Genomic DNA, 10,736 nt, shown 5'->3' with positions numbered 1-10,736 from the left:
ACGCGCGCCTTAAGGAGTCGCGCTATCGTTCCGCCCTAAGCACCCCGACAGATGGACTTATTTATTGCAACTGTAGTGGCAGCCGCAGGGTTACACACACCCACTGCATTCACAACCTTAACCCCTTCACTTAGAGTACATTATCGTTTGTAGGACAGCGGGCGATTGACTTATACAGGTAAACAACAGGTGAGTATAAAATAACGCGTATTGTTGGAACATGGATGACTGTTTGTTTGCTTGCAGTATTGGCATTTACGTCAGCTGGTAGACTAGGCGAATTGCTTTGTAGGAATTCCAGCTAAAGGAGAACAAATCTTGTAACGAGTACCTATTGATGTAGTCAGCTGCAGCTGCGGAAACATGGGATATAGACAACAGAATTATATTAGTGCACATAGCCTGATTACATCATTTTCATTTTATATACGACAGTGTTAATTATTTGAGCAAGCGGTGAAAATAATAATGAACAAGCAGTTTAAAATTTCGATGAGTGTATCTTCTGCGAAATCCCGGAGTATCGGTAGATATATTTATCGTTCCATCACTCATTAAAAATGCCTGCAATTTAATTAAATACATTTCACGCATATCGACATAAATTTCAATTCATTTTGATGCAGCAAGTAGCATTGTATTACAGCAAGAAACGCGTTCTGTGGTATGAACACCCGCCTTATTAAGAAAGCTTAATAACTACTAATATTAATAATGATTTCATTTTGTTGGCCTACTTAATTTTGGAGTATCTATGTGAAATCATTGTAACTTATTTATTGTTAAATCCCTAATATAAATAAAACCAATAGGCCAAAAAAATACACGGTAAAGAACTAGTAAACAAACGACAGATGACACACGTTCGGTCGCATCGCTCGCGTCGATCGCCGTCACCTCGCGTGATCTACTGCACACTGTCGCGTCGGTCTGAATGCTCTTCTGACCCGAATTAATTCGCCTTAATATTTGTCATAGAACAAATCGCGAAAGAGATCAGTGCCCGCTAATATCCATATCGTAACTCATCCGGTTAGTATTTGCTTTGAGTCCGCTGATAATTGAAACTCAAATAACTGGATCCGCGGCTGTCTTCGTAGGCACGTTCCAATTCAAAAGTAATCCCACTCCAAACATTTGTACGTCTCAATCGGTACTCCAGTAATAGGGAACTGCTAACAGCGTCGCCACGCCGATGGAAATCATCTAGCTTAATACATTGCGCGCTAAATGTTCTGCAGTAATATTCACGCTTGAATAATCACAGCAATGTATAGAGATACGATCGAAGCTGTGCGATGATTATGTTACGCTCAGGTTGGCATAGTATTTCAGTGGTTATGAAAGGAAACAACGGGTCGTCTGTTCTATATAATTATAGGGCGCCGTCAATATTTGTTAGGCACTGTAAAATGCGAATGAATTTCTATTGTAATAGTGCTTCGAGGGTTATTTTATATTCGATGTGGATATTGGTTATATGGAATCTATTTATTGAGGACTGACAGTAATGTTGTTTGCGTTGGCAGTTAACAGTAGCTTTGTATTGTTTTATGGAACTGCGCTTTCATATTTATAGTTTCTTCGTAGTTGTGAGTTCCAAGACAATTGTTTTCTACATTGATTCAGGTCTTCTGGTGATTGACACTATTGTTTTTATTTGTAGTAAATTGTCTGACTTTAAAAATATGTAGGTAGTTTTTACTGAAATAATTATTGTTAATTAGTATATTTGAACCTAATTTTACTAAGTTGTTTATCTCACATTATTAAAAAAATATAACACTCACTTTATTTGTAATTCAACGCAAGTTACTAAAATATCCGTTCATAAAAAGTTACAACCTCTATAACAAACACACTTCAGGCCGAATAACTAAACAGTAAACTCCCAAAGATGGAATAAAAACAAAGTGCAGGCTAGTGGCGGGTGTAAATATTAGCACGCGAGTAATATAAAGGGGCGTTTGTGAAATATTAAAAGCGAGGCTTCGCGTTTAATAGAGAGATGGACGTCAATTTGAGACCCACTTCAGCCGCTCGCCGCGAGACATTCGCCCTCCACAGCGTGGCGGGACTGAGTCACGAACGGCAGCGGGAGCGGGAGCGAGTTGCTTTTATGTGATGATTTTTTACTGATACGCAATCGTGTCTATGTGTAAAAGATAATGTACAATTAAGACACTTTCGTACACTACTATTTTAAGAGTATCCTTTCAAATGTAGCGTCATTCCTGCTAGGCACACGCATAGTAGCTGTAAAACTGCTTATTTTAACATGTGCTAAACTTTTAGGGACAATATTAAGAGAACTTTCGTCTTTTATTTCTCATTTCCTCTGATTAATCCAACACAATTTTGATAATAGGTACTCACAATCTCAGTGATGCTCTATTGACGTAGGTATATGTAATGGACGGAGGATCATTTTGTACCGCAAGCATTTATGCAAAGATCGCTAGATTATCAGCTTATAACTTGTACCGAATAAAAAAATAAAAAACAAAATAAAAGCTAATCGGCGCTGATCAGAAGTGACGCGGGTGAAGTGCACGCCAACACACATACGTACTGTGTACGTATACGCGTACCGCCGTTGTGTGCGTGCCATCGACTTATACAGTACTACTTCATATACACCAAACCATACTGAAACCGTCACGTGCCAATTTTAGGGTGTTTACATAAAAAAATACATGCTTATTACCTTACTGCTTAAAAGGCTATGTTTTAAAGCACTGGCCTAACTTAATAAAAAATATAATTAAATGTTGTCTTGTTGAAAGATGTTCTTTTACTTAGTTTTTTTATGACCCTAAATTCAATAGCATCATCCATATTCGTAACACCTAGTCTTGTTTATGTCGTCAATACTTCAAGACATTTGATCTTTCTTTACATTTGCATCGACTTGCATCTCCCGAGCTCTCCTCATATCTTATGCACTGCGCTGCATAATACAGAGCTCTCGCAACACATCGCTGGTCATATATTGTACGTCTTCTATGTAAAGCGTTAGGGGTATTTTAATGAACGTTTATCTTAGGCGGGACGTTTACCTTTGGTTGGCTTTTAGCATATGCATTGCATATGATCACACATCATAATACTCTTTACTTCAATGTAACAGCACCACAATTTCACAAATACAGGAATGGTTTTTGCATTACTATTTTTCACTCCGTTTGGCTCTATCAATTTCTTACTCACTAAAGAAACAGTTGTGTTTTTGTATTTGTGCTATCCCATGACTGTTTAGCACTTGTAATCTGCATTGTTTTTCACCTAAAAATTTAAAAGAAATGCTATTACAATATTAAAGAGTGCTCAGAAAATGGCGAACTTAATAATTTTAATTGAAGAAGTCGTTATATGAGCATAACCCCGCTTCGAGACGATGCAGTCAGCGCGGCCGGAGCCCACTGGGCGCAATAAAACATTTTGGAGCCACTTCTAAATGTACACTGTGGGACTCCCAACATGTGTGCGGACACAGAACTCGTGTTTTTGCTTAAACATATTATAAACAACAACCATGCATTCATTTGCATGCAAGTTTAAGTGCTGCGTAAAATACAGGTTTTTTTTTTGGAAATTAAACTCATTGCGATGACTTTATTAGTTCTCTTATTGCATTTATCAGATTAATTTGGACTGAAACAATTAACATTGTAAGTGCATAGAAAAAAATACACATAAAACATTTACGAGAATTAATCTTTGTTCGAAGTTTTTTGTTCGGTATATTTCTGCATGTTGCATCCGAAAAGATGGAATATCCTATCTATCATCTAAAGTGAGGCAACCTTATAATACTCTACAATATCCTTATTCAAATGTCTGTAGTGTTTAAGGTCCTTTCCTTACACATTGCATTTTACCAGTCCATTACCGTAGCAGTGTAAAACCCTTAACAGTGACGTCACAAGCTCCCTACTGCTAGTAATGTATGCTAAGCCGACTTGCAGCGCAGTCCGTGCAATTACTATTAACGACATCGCCAACTGCACTTGTTCTTAGCAACTTGTTGTCGGGGAGACGCACGGTGATTACAATACACACATACTATGGCCCGCTCTTCAATGTATATATTGCTGTACTCTTAGTTTGACGTTTTTCTGCTGAGACATTCATCGAAGCAATATCTATAATAAAAAAGTATAATTCAAGAGCTGCCCTAGTCACACTATAATTAACAACTGATATAAGTAAACAATATTATTAGCAATAATGAGTTAAGCGCGTGCACGCACATCAACAGCAATCAGGCGCAATCAATTGTCGGGTCCCCTGTGACGTCACCGGTTATTTTGTAAAGCACCATTAAAATGTCCGCCGCCGGTAATTGACCAAAACGTACGCTTCGTATTGCGCCGCACTATTTAAATCCGAATGTCATTTTTACTGTTCACTAAATATAGGGATTTTCTTCATAAAATTGGGTGAATGCATAACTCATTTTTTCATGAGTATTTGTTTCAACTTGTAACTACTCAAGTAACTATTAACAAACTCTTAAGTACTAAACTATTACTAAAGCATGAAACTTGCCCTGAAGAGCTCATCAACAGTTTTTTGCTGCTCTATCTCAAGTTCCTTAACGTGCTCCAATATACGCTTTCAAAGCCGCTTATTACTTGCAGTAACTAATACATATTTGAATTTTCATTAAAAAAACTGCATCTTTGTCTAAATACAAATGTATATCACAACAGTGTATATGTACCATTCCAATTTAATAAGCAAATAATATTTCCAGAAGTGCTACAATGACTTATACTGGTATTGTCAAGGGTTTCGTGGTCATAACGTCAACAAGTCGTCACCTGGTCCTTGTCCCCGCATCACGCATTACTCACGCCCCTCGCGTTGCCTTGCGGGCCGGGGTTCGAACCCGCGTCCGCCGGGAAATTAATACCTGTGCCCCGCAAACTTTGCCTAACAGATCATGTGTGGGTAGTACGCAAGACTTTGCCTTTTGAACTTCCGATTATAAAGTTTTGAAGATCAAGTCTATGGGATCAAGTGGCTAGATTCAGTTTCGATATAGTCTCTAAGGCAAGTAAGTGGATTGTCTTTTTTCAGCACTTAGGTTACCCACACAAGGCAGAGCTCTTTCCCGTGATTGTTGGTGAAATAGATCTCATTGTTGAATTTCACAACAACACATTCAAGCAGTCTCAAAAGTCATCAACTGAAGACAACTTGCCCAGAAAAACTTATCCTTACTTTACTAAAATATGCCGCACAAATACCAATACTCCTAACCTATAAAAATAGCTGACCAATAACACGCAGCAGAACACCGGCCCTTATTGTGTTTATATTTATGAAGGTTGACATCTCGGCAGGATGTGCGGGCGCGGGCGCGGGCAGGCCTGCGCCCCGCGCTCTGTGGCGCAAACGACTCGTCGTAAATCACCCGCGCCGATCCCGCAGCGGCTGAGTGCACGTGTTTTAGTGAATTGCTGTAAACACGCGCCTCTACATCAATACCTTACTCCCACATTATGCAGTCAATTTTCCTCAGTAAAAGGGTTATTTGTCAGTTCACCCGCATGGTTGGCTTGCTGAAATATTTAGTTACTGTTTTCTAGACTGGTCTTGTTATTCCGTTTGATCCGTCGAGAAGCAATTCATAGTAGTAGTAAAGTATCCACGTCTACATGTTTACGGCTGCAGTTGTAAGCCAATATGCTAAACATTGACAGTAGCGTATGGTTACGATCAGTTACGATATAAAATATGTGGCGGTATCTCATAAAATAGTGCATCCCTCGGAGTGGAGTGCAATGACCTCAGGTATGTAAACACTGCCGGACAATGCACAACGTCTAGAATATTCTAAGAAACTGTGCATCTGCCGTCATGATAAAAGATGTAGTTTTATACTATATTTATTTTTATTTAAGAAAATTATCTGAGAACACTTTTTTTTGTAGGTAAAACTTTAACAATTAATTAAGACAACAGCTGATACTTCGTGTGTCATCTGAAAGTATTGGCATAATACCATGCTAGTAAGCCTAGTCCTCTCTCGCTCCTCGCCTGCGTGCCTCGCGCACATCTCCCCGCGGATCAAAATTATCAAAACAACTTGTTTAAGCTCGTTAAGCACACACGTAACTTCCTGCTGTAGTGTTGTACCCGTCGGATATATCCGAGTATTTACCGCTGCGGATGTTTGTTTGCGGATATTGTTTGGAAATGCTTTTTGGGTACTTATTTGTTTGCTACTACTGTAATACATCACCATTTCCTAAAACACAAAAAGAGAGCACAAAATTTGCCTTACCTGTGTGTATATTCATTATTTTTCATTCAGCAATATAAAATACTGAGTAACTGGCATGAAATACTACAATAAAAATATTATTAAATTAATTGATAAGGACTCTCTTTGTCTCCTTGGTTCCCCAATATATGAAAATTCATTTTCGAATTTTATTCAGGACAAAATACAAAATTTCAATCATATTTCGGAAAGGCTGCTCCAAATTAACATGCACTCAGCCATTACAATCATTAGATATTGTTGTTTTGGCCCAAAATTAACATACTATTTGCGCGCTTCCACTCTATGGAAGCACACAAACCTTTTGGAACAACTTGACAAAATTATCAGACACACATCCTCCGAGCCTTTTTCCCAATCATGTTGGGGTCGGCTTCCAGTCTAACCGGATTCGGCTGAGTACCAGTGCTTTACAAGAAGCGACTGCCTATCTGACCTCCTCAACCCAGTTACCCGGGCAACCCGATACCCCTTGGTTAGACTGGTGTCAGACTTACTGGCTTCTGACTACCCGTAACGACTGCCAAGGATGTTCAATGACAGCCGGGACCTACAGTTTAACGTGCCATCCGAAACACAGCCAATGGTGTCTAAGATATACTTAGAAAGTACATACAGACTTAGAAAAGTTGCATTGGTACTTGCCTGACCTGGGATCGAACCCGCGCCCTCATACTTGAGAGATTGGTCCTTTACCCACTAGGCCACCACGACTTCATCAGACACACATTATCATCAATTTTAAATGTGGCCCTAGACGACCGAGCCTGGGTTCAGGCTACTCTTCCCATTCGCATGGGAGGGCTTGGCGTCCGCAAAATTTCTAGTATAAGTTTACCGGCCTTTATATCCTCCGTCCGTGGTACTGAGAAATTGACCAGGAAAATTCTCCCTTCCACACTGGTCAATTGCGAGGTACCATGCCTGGCTGAGGCTGTAGAGGCTTGGAAAATCACCTGCCCGAATATTGATCTACCCGTCAACCCATCCTCTCAGAGACAGTGGGATGAGCCGCTCTGCAGAGCTACACGGAATAATCTGATTAATACGTCAATTTCTTCTGCAGAGCGAGCGCGCCTTCTGGCTGTGGGCAAATGGGAGTCGGGTTTATGGCTTCTGGCACTTCTGTCGTCAAACATAGGCACCTTGTTTGACGACACCACTTTCCGGCTAGCTATTTGCTTGCGATTGGGTGCTCCGTGTTGCTCTCCTCACCGCTGCCCATGTGGTGAAGCTGTCAGCAGCCTTGGACACCACGGCTTGTCATGTAGCCGCAGCGCCGGCCGTTTTGCACGGCATGCGAATATCAATGACATAATCCGTCGCGCTCTTGTTGCCGTCGGCGTTCCAGCCATATTAGAACCCAATGGTCTGGCACGCGACGATGGCAAGAGACCAGACGGTATGTCGTTGTTCCCGTGGAAGATGGGTAGGTCTTTAGTATGGGACGCGACCTGTGTCGATACTCTTGCACCATCTCACCTTCCTAGCTCGGCGCGATGTGCTGGTTCCGCTGCTGCGGCTGCAGAGGACCTCAAACGGCGCAAATATAGTACCCTGGTGGGTAACTATACCTTTGAGCCGTTTGGGGTTGAAACCCTCGGGCCGTGGGGTCCAAGTGCTCATCTCCTATATAAGGATATCGCTAAGCGACTTGCTGACACTTCAGGTGACCCAAGGGCTGGTTTTTATTTTGGCCAAAAAGTAAGCATTGCCATCCAACGTGGCAATGCTGCCAGCCTCTTGGGTACACTCCCGGTGGGCAGCGATGAGGAGGAGTTTTTTGATGCAATTTTTTAAATATTTTTATTTATAGTAAGTGTTTATATTAGGTAATAAGTTAGTTGTATGTTATATATATATTTATTATTAAGTTATTGTAAAAAGTTATTTGTAAATAAAAACTATCTTATTTTAAAAAAAAAAAAAAAAAAAAAAAAAAAAAAAAAAAAAAAAAAACTAATACCTTGTAAAAAATTCAGTCTAGCCAAAATTGAATAGAATGACACGAAAATCATATTGAAAATGTTCCCCAAATAAAGCTAGACAATATCCGCGTGAGCCAGACCCCGTCCTTACAAAAGTATCAGCTATACTTAACGTTATTATCTGAGTTCATAGCACTTTAAATTAGGCATTGTCTGTTGAAAAGTTTGCTCAGAGCGTCGAGAGCGCGGCGTTACAACTTGCAGCTAATTAGTTACGATATTATGCATTGTGTCGGCCGCGTATTGTTCAGATGCTCAATGCTCCTTATTTAAGTTGTTTTCTTCAATTTTATTGTAGTGCGCAAGTCTTGCAACAGGAATTAACTTTGTTGGTGTTTTTCTCATTTGTCTTTCTCATAACCAGGTTTGTAAAGTCGTTTTAAGTTATTATTAATAGTTTCTATAGAAAACGACTGGTACGTTTTCAAGAAATTATCATTGATCTATTTTTTAACCTACTGCTTACTAACTTAGTTAAAGGCGTGTGTCAAAAATGAGCTGTTTCAACTCTAGGCAAACTGTAGGTCTACATTATTCGAGTAACAACGCCGGGCGATATAATAAACAACAGTAAGTTCCCCAGTTAACTCTTACTTCGGGGAATGATGAGCAACGTCTCCGTTTAGTTCCATCCCCAGCTGAGCTATTCTAAAATAAATTCATGCGCTATTTCAGTACAGAAAGTAATTCGCACAAACTTCACGCCGGTAATAAACGTGAATGAAGTAAGCGACGCTTATTGACTACAATTATAAGACTTCGTTTAGTTAAGTAGAAGTTTTTTAATATACGTCGAGTGAGTCCTTAGAGTGGGCGCCTCGGTAATGATGAGCCGAATCGCGAAAGGTTTATTTTTGTAATTTAATTACGTGAAAATGTCTCGACAAAAACTTCTCATATACGAGAATCATAATGAACACGATATGTAATATAATAAGCTTGTTATTATTTTCGATGTTAGGCTTATAATTAAATGTTGGATACTGAAAATTGAACTGAAAAGTATCAGTCCTTAATATAGTGGGTCTTTAGAGATTCATGTAGTGAAGGTATTATTATAATTCTATCTACAGGTCTTCAATGAACCTAATCAATTAATATAAAATATGTAACCATGTGTTTACAAAATGACGAAATAAACCCATCAAAAGGGACGATTTCCAATGCTCAATTGGTGCTGGTTTACAATATATATTGATAAGTAAATACATGAGCGGCTCGCGTTGTTGTTTGTTCGTCATTATCATATTCACACACAGACAGAATGTGTTTACTCGCCCTCCTAAAAATATATGTCTAACCAAAACAATTGTTTGCTCTGCGGTATATTGGCTGCTGATTATAGTGATGACATAATAAATAAATATGTTTGGAGTTTCTTTAAGGTCATAAGTTTTGTTCGTTGCGTAAGATTTTTTGTCATCCTTTGAAATAAATTACATAGCTGGATAGCAATTCTAAAGAAAGTATTTTGTATATTCCTAAACGAATAAATCGCATACAATTAATAAAAAAATTTGACGAAATAATGAGAAGACTGCGGTGTCGAATGTACGAATTTATATGTAAGTAGTTATTAAGCCGTATTTGGTGATAAAACCCGCAAACATTATGAATACATAAACTGTGACCTACTGTACATAATAATCAACAAAATATAACAATAATTTTCATACGAAAAACGTATTTATTAACACCAACCGGCGCTATTTGTACGAAATAAACGTGCGCACACATAAATATAATAATAAATAAAATCATTAATAAAGTTGTTAAAATTTATAGACACATCAATAAAAGTGTGTGTATAAATAAATCAGGGCTGCGACAAAGCCAGCTTCAATACGTCAAAGATAACCGAACGTGAATAATCGCGGGTAGTTGGGAACAATGGGCATTTGCATTTATAAATGATTCATGTGCGACGCGCCCTGTTGTAAGAGAAAACGTTTCGCCTGATCGTTGTTGCCCGAATTTTGACGATTGCCAACCCTATGCTGGCGGGCTGCGGGCTTGCTGCTGAGCGGAGCGGGTGAATTTTTATAATATAAAAAATGTTTATGTAGATTTATCCTTTGTATGAGTCGTATTTTTGAGTGGTCAAAGGTTTCTGCCCTCTTTATGTTTAAGATGTAGAGCGTCGTTGAATGTTTCTGAACCTAAGTTAGAAGAATGTTTAATGGTACCTATATCACGAAATAAATTTAGTCTTACTATAATAACAAGAACTAAGTTGACCTGCGTGTCTTCAGTCTTATAAATGAATAAGCCTAAACATATTGTAAAGGTTAACTCTATAAACTGACGCTACTTACCTACATATTAAAATACTTATAGAAATACACTCGTCTCAGCTTGCACACTCAACTCGCATCCCAACTCTAACGCAAACACGAAATCCGACTCTATAAATAGATATTGTGTGTGGAAAACCAAATATTTTCGGAGCGATA

This window comes from Helicoverpa zea, chromosome 5 (genome assembly GCF_022581195.2).
Source record: "Helicoverpa zea isolate HzStark_Cry1AcR chromosome 5, ilHelZeax1.1, whole genome shotgun sequence".
Classification (NCBI taxonomy): domain Eukaryota; kingdom Metazoa; phylum Arthropoda; class Insecta; order Lepidoptera; family Noctuidae; genus Helicoverpa; species Helicoverpa zea.
This window is presented reverse-complemented; position numbering follows the sequence as displayed.